We start from the raw sequence: 10,000 nt of genomic DNA on the forward strand, positions 1-10,000 counted from the left end.
CGCGGGGGGACGGCGAAGTCGAGGGGGTCGGGAGAGGAGGCACGCCGGACAGCGTTACCCGTTAATGATCCTTTCGCAGGTTCACCTACGAAAACCTTGTTACGACTTTTACTTCCTCTAGATAGTCAAGTTTGATCGACTTCTCGGCGCTCCGCCAAGGCCCGCGAGGAGCCCCGGCGGGGCCGATCCGAGGACCTCACTAAACCATCCGATCGGTAGTAGCGACGGGCGGTGTGTACAAAGGGCAGGGACTTAATCAACGCGAGCTTATGACCCGCGCTTACTGGGAATTCCTCGTTCATGGGGAATAATTGCAATCCCCAGTCCCCATCACGAATGGGGTTCAGCGGATTACCCGCACCTCTCGGTGTAGGGTAGGCACACGCTGATCCAACCATTGTGGCGCGCGTGCAGCCCCGGACATCTAAGGGCATCACAGACCTGTTATTGCTCCATCTCGCGTGGCTGAACGCCACTTGTCCCTCTAAGAAGTTTGACGCCGACCGCGGAGGGCCGCGTAACTATTTAGCATGCCGGAGTCTCGTTCGTTATCGGAATTAACCAGACAAATCGCTCCACCAACTAAGAACGGCCATGCACCACCACCCACAGAATCGAGAAAGAGCTATCAATCTGTCAATCCTTTCCGTGTCCGGGCCGGGTGAGGTTTCCCGTGTTGAGTCAAATTAAGCCGCAGGCTCCACTCCTGGTGGTGCCCTTCCGTCAATTCCTTTAAGTTTCAGCTTTGCAACCATACTCCCCCCGGAACCCACAGACTCGTGGTTTCCCTCACGCTGCCCGGCGGGTCATGGGAATAACGCCGCCGGATCGCGGGTCGGCATAGTTTACGGTCGGAACTACGACGGTATCTGATCGTCTTCGAACCTCCGACTTTCGTTCTTGATTAATGAAAACATTCTTGGCAAATGCTTTCGCTTTCGTCCGTCTTGCGCCGGTCCAAGAATTTCACCTCTAGCGGCGCAATACGAATGCCCCCGGCCGTCCCTCTTAATCATGGCCCTGGTTCAGGAAACCCACAAAATAGAACCGGAGTCCTATTCCATTATTCCTAGCTCAGGTATTCAGGCGAGAAGCGGGCCCGCTTTGAACACTCTAATTTTTTCAAAGTAAACGCTCCGAGCCCCGTCCGGACACCCAGCCAAGGGCATCCGGGGGGCACCGGGAGACAGGGTCTGAGACAGGCGGTGGCACGCCTCGCGGCGGACCGCCAGCCCACTCCCGACATCCAACTACGAGCTTTTTAACTGCAGCAACTTTAATATACGCTATTGGAGCTGGAATTACCGCGGCTGCTGGCACCAGACTTGCCCTCCAATGGGTCCTCACCCATGGGTTTAGGATACGCTCATTCCGATTACAGGGCCTCGAAAGAGACCTGTATCGTTATTTTTCGTCACTACCTCCCCGTGTCGGGAATGGGTAATTTGCGCGCCTGCTGCCTTCCTTGGATGTGGTAGCCGTTTCTCAGGCTCCCTCTCCGGAATCGAACCCTGATTCCCCGTTACCCGTGGTCACCATGGTAGCCGACTATGGTACCATCGAAAGTTGATAGGGCAGACATTCGAATGAGACGTCGCCGCCGCGGAGGGCGCGCGATCGGCCCGAGGTTATCTAGAGTCACCAAAGCGGCCGGGGGGCCCGAGCCCCCCGGATGGGTTTTGGGTCTGATAAATGCACGCATCCCCCGAAGGGTCAGCGCTCGTTTGCATGTATTAGCTCTAGAATTACCACAGTTATCCGAGTAACGTGTGGAGCGATCAAAGGAACCATAACTGATTTAATGAGCCATTCGCAGTTTCACTGTACCGGCCGTGTGCACTTAGACCTGCATGGCTTAATCTTTGAGACAAGCATATGTTACTGGCAGGATCAACCAGGTAGTTTGCACCGTGGTCTGGGATGAACCACGAGTGACATCCGCCTCCCCTTCCGGGGGCTAGGAAGCAGCGGGTTGTAAGTGCGTGCGCCGTCAGGTCCAGACGCCATACAGGGCTACCCAGGACAGCTTCCGCGGCCAGTGTAAACGTGCTCGCGCACCGCCCTCTGGCCTTCGGACGCCGACCTCTCACCTTGATGCAAAGCTGTCCCATCCGGTCATGCCCGCACCGTACCCCGTCCACCTCCTCCGGAGGTGCGGACGGCCGACTCCAGGTGCTTTCGGCGTTCCCTCTCTTCACGCCGTTTTGATTTTCGTGGGCCGCTGGTGGGGGGACAAGGGAAAGACCTCGTCGAATTCCCTCCCCCCTAGCCTCGCTCAACCTACGTTTCGTGATGTAACCAAGAAGAGTGATTCGTGGGCCCAGGTAGTTTTGAAGAGGAGGCCAACAAAGCAGGGCACTCCCTTCCTCCCAAACCACAGACACCAGTATAGGACAACTGAGTAGACAGACTGGCCGTCTGAGTCTCCCCCAGAGAGTTCTGGGATGGGTTACAAATAACCCCCACCCCCCATCAGAGGCTTGACCCGCTAGAACCAGGGAGGATCTGTCAAAACCGCTCTCCACATCAGAAGTTCTGGATCAGCCGGGGCTGGTCGGCAGACGTCCACCTAAGGCCGTGGCCTAACCCCGTGTGGGGGGATAGCGCTCGCACCCGTACACGTGGACACCCGCTCGTCAAATGGCTGGCTCCTCACTTACCGTAGGGGGAATGGTTTGCCTACCCCTGGCGGGTCTGGTACTCCACTCTACCAAACAAGGAAGCAACACACCAATAGACCCCTGCAACACCGGGCAGCTTTGGGCAGTGTCACTACACTCCTCCTTGTTCTTCACGTTCCTTCCGTGGTGATTTTTTTTTTTTTTTCGTGGCCATTGCCGTGCATGGCTTCCCCATCGCTTTGCATGCTCTCCATTGCCTCGTGCTGCTTCACCATTGGTCTCACCTGGAGACCGAAGCCGCTCTCCCAGTAACCCGATGGTACCTGGCCAGAAAACCCCGTGCCCGATTTCATCTAGGACAAGGGCCAAACCACAGACCGTGCCCGTCCAGGGTCAACCCCTGGTCGGACAGGCCTGGTGGGTCGATACCATGGATGTGGCAGGCCGACGAGAATCCACTGGTACATTTACAAACACGCCCACCCTGGTGGCATGGCTGTACGACCCATCGTCGAAGCACGCTGCGGCGGACTGAGCCATTGGATCCAGTTGCCTGGGCGTACACTCAGCCCAACAGACGCACTCGGGTCGGGGAGAGCAAAGCAGACTGTGTGCCTGGATGTGCCCACTTCCATAGGGGAATCGGCATGATGGTTCACTTAACCCGAGGAGGGCTCCCCTCGCGGGATAAGCACCCCCCTCGGGGGATGGGGGGGGGGGGGGCATCCAGAGCACACCACTTTCCGGTAGGGGACAGGCGTTTGATCATGTGTCCGAGGGAGAGCTCCCCTTGCCGGCCGAACACCCCTCGGACTCCCCTTGGGCTTCCAGAGAACGCCACTGGATGAATTTAGTGCTTGGACCCCATTGATTCTCTTTGCTCTCCCATATACCCGACGGGACCTATTTGCAAAACCCCGTGCCAACCAGACCTCCAGGAAGGGGGCTGGCGGCTAACCATGCCCAGCAGGGTGCACCCTGGTCGGACACTTTGGGAGGGTCGAGAGCCTGGAAGTGCCACCCGGGGGAGTAATTCTGATTTCCGTTTTAATGCACTCAGGGACAGCCCGAGGACCTCTGTAGTGCACCTGAGGCGGACTGAGCCGTCGGGTCCAGGGGTCTGGAGTTCGGAACCTCCAGGGTTCACCTGGCTGTTCTCTTAGCCCGGCAGGGTGCACCCTGGTCGGACACTTCGGGAGGGTCGAGAGCCTGGATGTGCCACCCCGACGAGTAATGAGTTTTCCCTTCGTATCTCTTCCGGACCAGGTCCGATTCGCACGAAACTCGCTGGGCATGGCCAGGAGCGCCCCCTGCTGCCCACGCCACCGTCCCCGCGCTTCTACTCCCGAGGGCCGAGGAGACAGCGAAGCGTGGGTCGGGTCGCCTGCTTCCAGGGTCTCCCTGGTACTCTCCAGTCTCCCGAGTCCATCGGGTCCGACCTCGTATTTTTAGCCCAGACGGGGAATGAGAAAGGGGCCCCCGACCGCCCGAGGGCGGGCGCTCGCTTCTCAGCCTAGGAACGTCCGATTCCCACGAAACTTTTACGCCAGACGTTCCTGGCAGCGAGCGCGTTCAAAGGTGACCCGCGCTGCTTCTCTCCTCCCAAGGGCCGAAGAGATATTCGTCTTCAAACCCGACCGGCCCTGTGTTTGCCGCCCCGGCGGTTTTAAAAAATCATAGCGTAAAAACGGTGGGTGCGCTTCGCCTGCCGCTTGGACAGCGTTAAACGGCAGCCCCGGCTCTTTCCAAAGGGCCCTCAACCGACTTTCTGCTCCCAAGGAGCCCAGAGATATGAAACCGAAAAATCAAAACCCCGTGCCAACCAGACCTCCAGGAAGGGGGCTGGCGGCTAACCATGCCCGGCAGGGTGCACCCTGGTCGGACGCTTTGGGAGGGTCGAGAGCCTGGATGTGCCACCCCGACGAGTAATGAGTTTTCCCTTCGTATCTCTTCCGGACCAGGTCCGATTCGCACGAAACTCGCTGGGCATGGCCAGGAGCGCCCCCTGCTGCCCACGCCACCGTCCCCGCGCTTCTACTCCCGAGGGCCGAGGAGACAGCGAAGCGTGGGTCGGGTCGCCTGCTTCCAGGGTCTCCCTGGTACTCTCCAGTCTCCCGAGTCCATCGGGTCTGACCTCGTATTTTTAGCCCAGACGGGGAATGAGAAAGGGGCCCCCGACCGCCCGAGGGCGGGCGCTCGCTTCTCAGCCTAGGAACGTCCGATTCCCACGAAACTTTTACGCCAGACGTTCCTGGCAGCGAGCGCGTTCAAAGGTGACCCGCGCTGCTTCTCTCCTCCCAAGGGCCGAAGAGATATTCGTCTTCAAACCCGACCGGCCCTGTGTTTGCCGCCCCGGCGGTTTTAAAAAATCATAGCGTAAAAACGGTGGGTGCGCTTCGCCTGCCGCTTGGACAGCGTTAAACGGCAGCCCCGGCTCTTTCCAAAGGGCCCTCAACCGACTTTCTGCTCCCAAGGAGCCCAGAGATATGAAACCGAAAAATCAAAACCCCGTGCCAACCAGACCTCCAGGAAGGGGGCTGGCGGCTAACCATGCCCGGCAGGGTGCACCCTGGTCGGACGCTTTGGGAGGGTCGAGAGCCTGGATGTGCCACCCCGACGAGTAATGAGTTTTCCCTTCGTATCTCTTCCGGACCAGGTCCGATTCGCACGAAACTCGCTGGGCATGGCCAGGAGCGCCCCCTGCTGCCCAGGCCTGGCTCTGGGCCTGGGCACACTTCATTCACTTTGTACCTTTAAATCATACTACTACTACCACCAGACTTCCAGGCCCAAGAGGTCAAACACAGTCATGCCCAGCAAAGTAGCTCTGGGCCTGGGCACACTTCATTCACTTTGTACCTTTAAATCATACTACTACTACCACCAGACTTCCAGGCCCAAGAGGTCAAACACATTCATGCCCAGCAAAGTAGCTCTGGGCCTGGGCACACTTCAATCACTTTGTGCCTTTAAATCATACTACTACTACCAGACTTCCAGGCCCAAGAGGTCAAACACAGTCATGCCCAGCAAAGTAGCTCTGGGCCTGGGCACACTTCATTCACTTTGTGCCTTTAAATCATACTACTACTACCACCAGAATTCCAGGGCCAAGAGGTCACACAGTCATACACAGCAAAGTAGCTCTGGGCCTGGGCACACTTCAAGAAGTTTGACCCTTTATATAAGCCTAGAAATAGACTTCCAGGCCCAAGAGGTCAAACACAGTCATGCCCAGCAAAGTAGCTCTGGGCCTGGGCACACTTCATTCACTTTGTGCCTTTAAATCATACTACTACTACCACCAGAATTCCAGGGCCAAGAGGTCACACAGTCATACACAGCAAAGTAGCTCTGGGCCTGGGCACACTTCAAGAAGTTTGACCCTTTATATAAGCCTAGAAATAGACTTCCAGAGCCAAGAGGTCAAACACAGTCATGCACAGCAAAGTAGCTCTGGGCCTGGGCACACTTCAATCACTTTGTGCCTTTAAATCATACTACTACTACTACTACCAGACTTCCAGACCCAAGAGGTCAAACACAGTCATGCCCAGCAAAGTAGCTCTGGGCCTGGGCACACTTCAAGAAGTTTGACCCTTTATATAAGCCTAGAAATAGACTTCCAGGCCCAAGAGGTCAAACACAGTCATGCCCAGCAAAGTAGCTCTGGGCCTGGGCACACTTCATTCACTTTGTACCTTTAAATCATACTACTACTACTACTACTACTACTACTACTACTACTACTACCAGACTTCCAGGCCCAAGACGTCAAACACAGTCATGCCCAGCAAAGTAGCTCTGGGCCTGGGCACACTTCATTCACTTTGTGCCTTTAAATCATACTACTACTACTACCACCAGAATTCCAGGGCCAAGAGGTCACACAGTCATACACAGCAAAGTAGCTCTGGGCCTGGGCACACTTCAAGAAGTTTGACCCTTTATATAAGCCTAGAAATAGACTTCCAGAGCCAAGAGGTCAAACACAGTCATGCACAGCAAAGTAGCTCTGGGCCTGGGCACACTTCATTCACTTTGTGCCTTTAAATCATACTACTACTACCAGACTTCCAGGCCCAAGAGTTCAAACACATTCATGCCCAGCAAAGTAGCTCTGGGCCTGGGCACACTTCATTCACTTTGTGCCTTTAAATCATACTACTACTACCACCAGACTTCCAGGGCCAAGAGGTCAACCACAGTCATGCCCAGCAAAGTAGCTCTGGGCCTGGGCACACTTCAAGATGTTTGACCCTTTATATAAGCCTAGAAATAGACTTCCAGGCCCAAGAGTTCAAACACAGTCATGCACAGCAAAGTAGCTCTGGGCCTGGGCACACTTCATTCACTTTGTACCTTTAAATCATACTACTACTACCACCAGACTTCCAGGCCCAAGAGGTCAAACACATTCATGCCCAGCAAAGTAGCTCTGGGCCTGGGCACACTTCAATCACTTTGTGCCTTTAAATCATACTACTACTACCAGACTTCCAGGCCCAAGAGGTGAAACACAGTCATGCCCAGCAAAGTAGCTCTGGGCCTGGGCACACTTCAAGAAGTTTGACCCTTTATATAAGCCTAGAAATAGACTTCCAGAGCCAAGAGGTCAAACACAGTCATGCACAGCAAAGTAGCTCTGGGCCTGGGCACACTTCAATCACTTTGTGCCTTTAAATCATACTACTACTACTACCAGACTTCCAGACCCAAGAGGTCAAACACAGTCATGCCCAGCAAAGTAGCTCTGGGCCTGGGCACACTTCAAGATGTTTGACCCTTTATATAAGCCTAGAAATAGACTTCCAGAGCCAAGAGGTCAAACACAGTCATGCCCAGCAAAGTAGCTCTGGGCCTGGGCACACTTCATTCACTTTGTACCTTTAAATCATACTACTACTACCAGACTTCCAGGCCCAAGACGTCAAACACAGTCATGCCCAGCAAAGTAGCTCTGGGCCTGGGCACACTTCATTCACTTTGTACCTTTAAATCATACTACTACTACCAGACTTCCAGGCCCAAGAGGTCAAACACAGTCATGCCCAGCAAAGTAGCTCTGGGCCTGGGCACACTTCAATCACTTTGTGCCTTTAAATCATACTACTACTACCACCAGACTTCCAGGCCCAAGAGGTCAAACACAGTCATGCCCAGCAAAGTAGCTCTGGGCCTGGGCACACTTCATTCACTTTGTACCTTTAAATCATACTACTACTACCACCAGACTTCCAGGCCCAAGAGGTCAAACACATTCATGCCCAGCAAAGTAGCTCTGGGCCTGGGCACACTTCAATCACTTTGTGCCTTTAAATCATACTACTACTACCAGACTTCCAGGCCCAAGAGGTCAAACACAGTCATGCCCAGCAAAGTAGCTCTGGGCCTGGGCACACTTCATTCACTTTGTGCCTTTAAATCATACTACTACTACCACCACCAGACTTCCAGGGCCAAGAGGTCAACCACAGTCATGCACAGCAAAGTAGCTCTGGGCCTGGGCACACTTCAATCACTTTGTGCCTTTAAATCATACTACTACTACCACCAGACTTCCAGGCCCAAGAGTTCAAACACATTCATGCCCAGCAAAGTAGCTCTGGGCCTGGGCACACTTCAAGATGTTTGACCCTTTATATAAGCCTAGAAATAGACTTCCAGAGCCAAGAGGTCAAACACAGTCATGCCCAGCAAAGTAGCTCTGGGCCTGGGCACACTTCAATCACTTTGTGCCTTTAAATCATACTACTACTACTACCAGACTTCCAGACCCAAGAGGTCAAACACAGTCATGCCCAGCAAAGTAGCTCTGGGCCTGGGCACACTTCAAGAAGTTTGACCCTTTATATAAGCCTAGAAATAGACTTCCAGGCCCAAGAGGTCAAACACAGTCATGCCCAGCAAAGTAGCTCTGGGCCTGGGCACACTTCAAGATGTTTGACCCTTTATATAAGCCTAGAAATAGACTTCCAGGCCCAAGAGTTCAAACACAGTCATGCACAGCAAAGTAGCTCTGGGCCTGGGCACACTTCATTCACTTTGTACCTTTAAATCATACTACTACTACCACCAGACTTCCAGGCCCAAGAGGTCAAACACATTCATGCCCAGCAAAGTAGCTCTGGGCCTGGGCACACTTCAATCACTTTGTGCCTTTAAATCATACTACTACTACCAGACTTCCAGGCCCAAGAGGTGAAACACAGTCATGCCCAGCAAAGTAGCTCTGGGCCTGGGCACACTTCAAGAAGTTTGACCCTTTATATAAGCCTAGAAATAGACTTCCAGAGCCAAGAGGTCAAACACAGTCATGCCCAGCAAAGTAGCTCTGGGCCTGGGCACACTTCAATCACTTTGTGCCTTTAAATCATACTACTACTACTACCAGACTTCCAGACCCAAGAGGTCAAACACAGTCATGCCCAGCAAAGTAGCTCTGGGCCTGGGCACACTTCAAGAAGTTTGACCCTTTATATAAGCCTAGAAATAGACTTCCAGGCCCAAGAGGTCAAACACAGTCATGCCCAGCAAAGTAGCTCTGGGCCTGGGCACACTTCATTCACTTTGTACCTTTAAATCATACTACTACTACCAGACTTCCAGGCCCAAGACGTCAAACACAGTCATGCCCAGCAAAGTAGCTCTGGGCCTGGGCACACTTCATTCACTTTGTACCTTTAAATCATACTACTACTACCAGACTTCCAGGCCCAAGAGGTCAAACACAGTCATGCCCAGCAAAGTAGCTCTGGGCCTGGGCACACTTCAATCACTTTGTGCCTTTAAATCATACTACTACTACCACCAGACTTCCAGGGCCAAGAGGTCAACCACAGTCATGCACAGCAAAGTAGCTCTGGGCCTGGGCACACTTCAATCACTTTGTGCCTTTAAATCATACTACTACTACCACCAGACTTCCAGGCCCTGGATGTCACACCTTCATGCCTAGCAAGGTTGCTTTACACCTGCGCACACTTCAGACCGTTTCACTCTTTTAATCATTCAAAGTACCACATTTCCAGACCCAAGAGGTCACAGAATCATACCCAGCAAAGTAGCTCTGGGCCTGGGCGGACCATGCAGTTTGACCCTTTTTTTTTTTAATAATACTACAACCTGACTTCCAGGCCCAAGAGGTCACACAGTCATGCCCAGCAAAGTAGCTCTGGGCCTGGGCACACTTCAATCACTTTGTGCCTTTAAATCATACTACTACTACCACCAGACTTCCAGGCCCAAGAGTTCAAACACATTCATGCCCAGCAAAGTAGCTCTGGGCCTGGGCACACTTCAATCACTTTGTGCCTTTAAATCATACTACTACTACCAGACTTCCAGGCCCAAGAGGTCAAACACAGTCATGCCCAGCA

At 53.6% G+C, this 10,000-nt stretch overlaps 1 non-coding gene across 1 annotated transcript; it reads right to left on the bottom strand.

The window, feature by feature from the left end:
• Window positions 1-62: 62 nt before the first annotated feature.
• On the bottom strand, window positions 63-1,901 carry LOC145654567 (18S ribosomal RNA). Its single transcript, XR_014120781.1, has one exon. It is a non-coding gene; the product is annotated as an 18S ribosomal RNA (ribosomal RNA).
• Between the last annotated feature and the right edge of the window lie 8,099 nt (window positions 1,902-10,000).

The sequence above is a fragment of the Electrophorus electricus genome, unplaced genomic scaffold, assembly GCF_041902795.1.
Source record: "Electrophorus electricus isolate QZ-2024a unplaced genomic scaffold, ASM4190279v1 Scaffold134, whole genome shotgun sequence".
Taxonomy (NCBI): Eukaryota; Metazoa; Chordata; class Actinopteri; order Gymnotiformes; family Gymnotidae; genus Electrophorus; species Electrophorus electricus.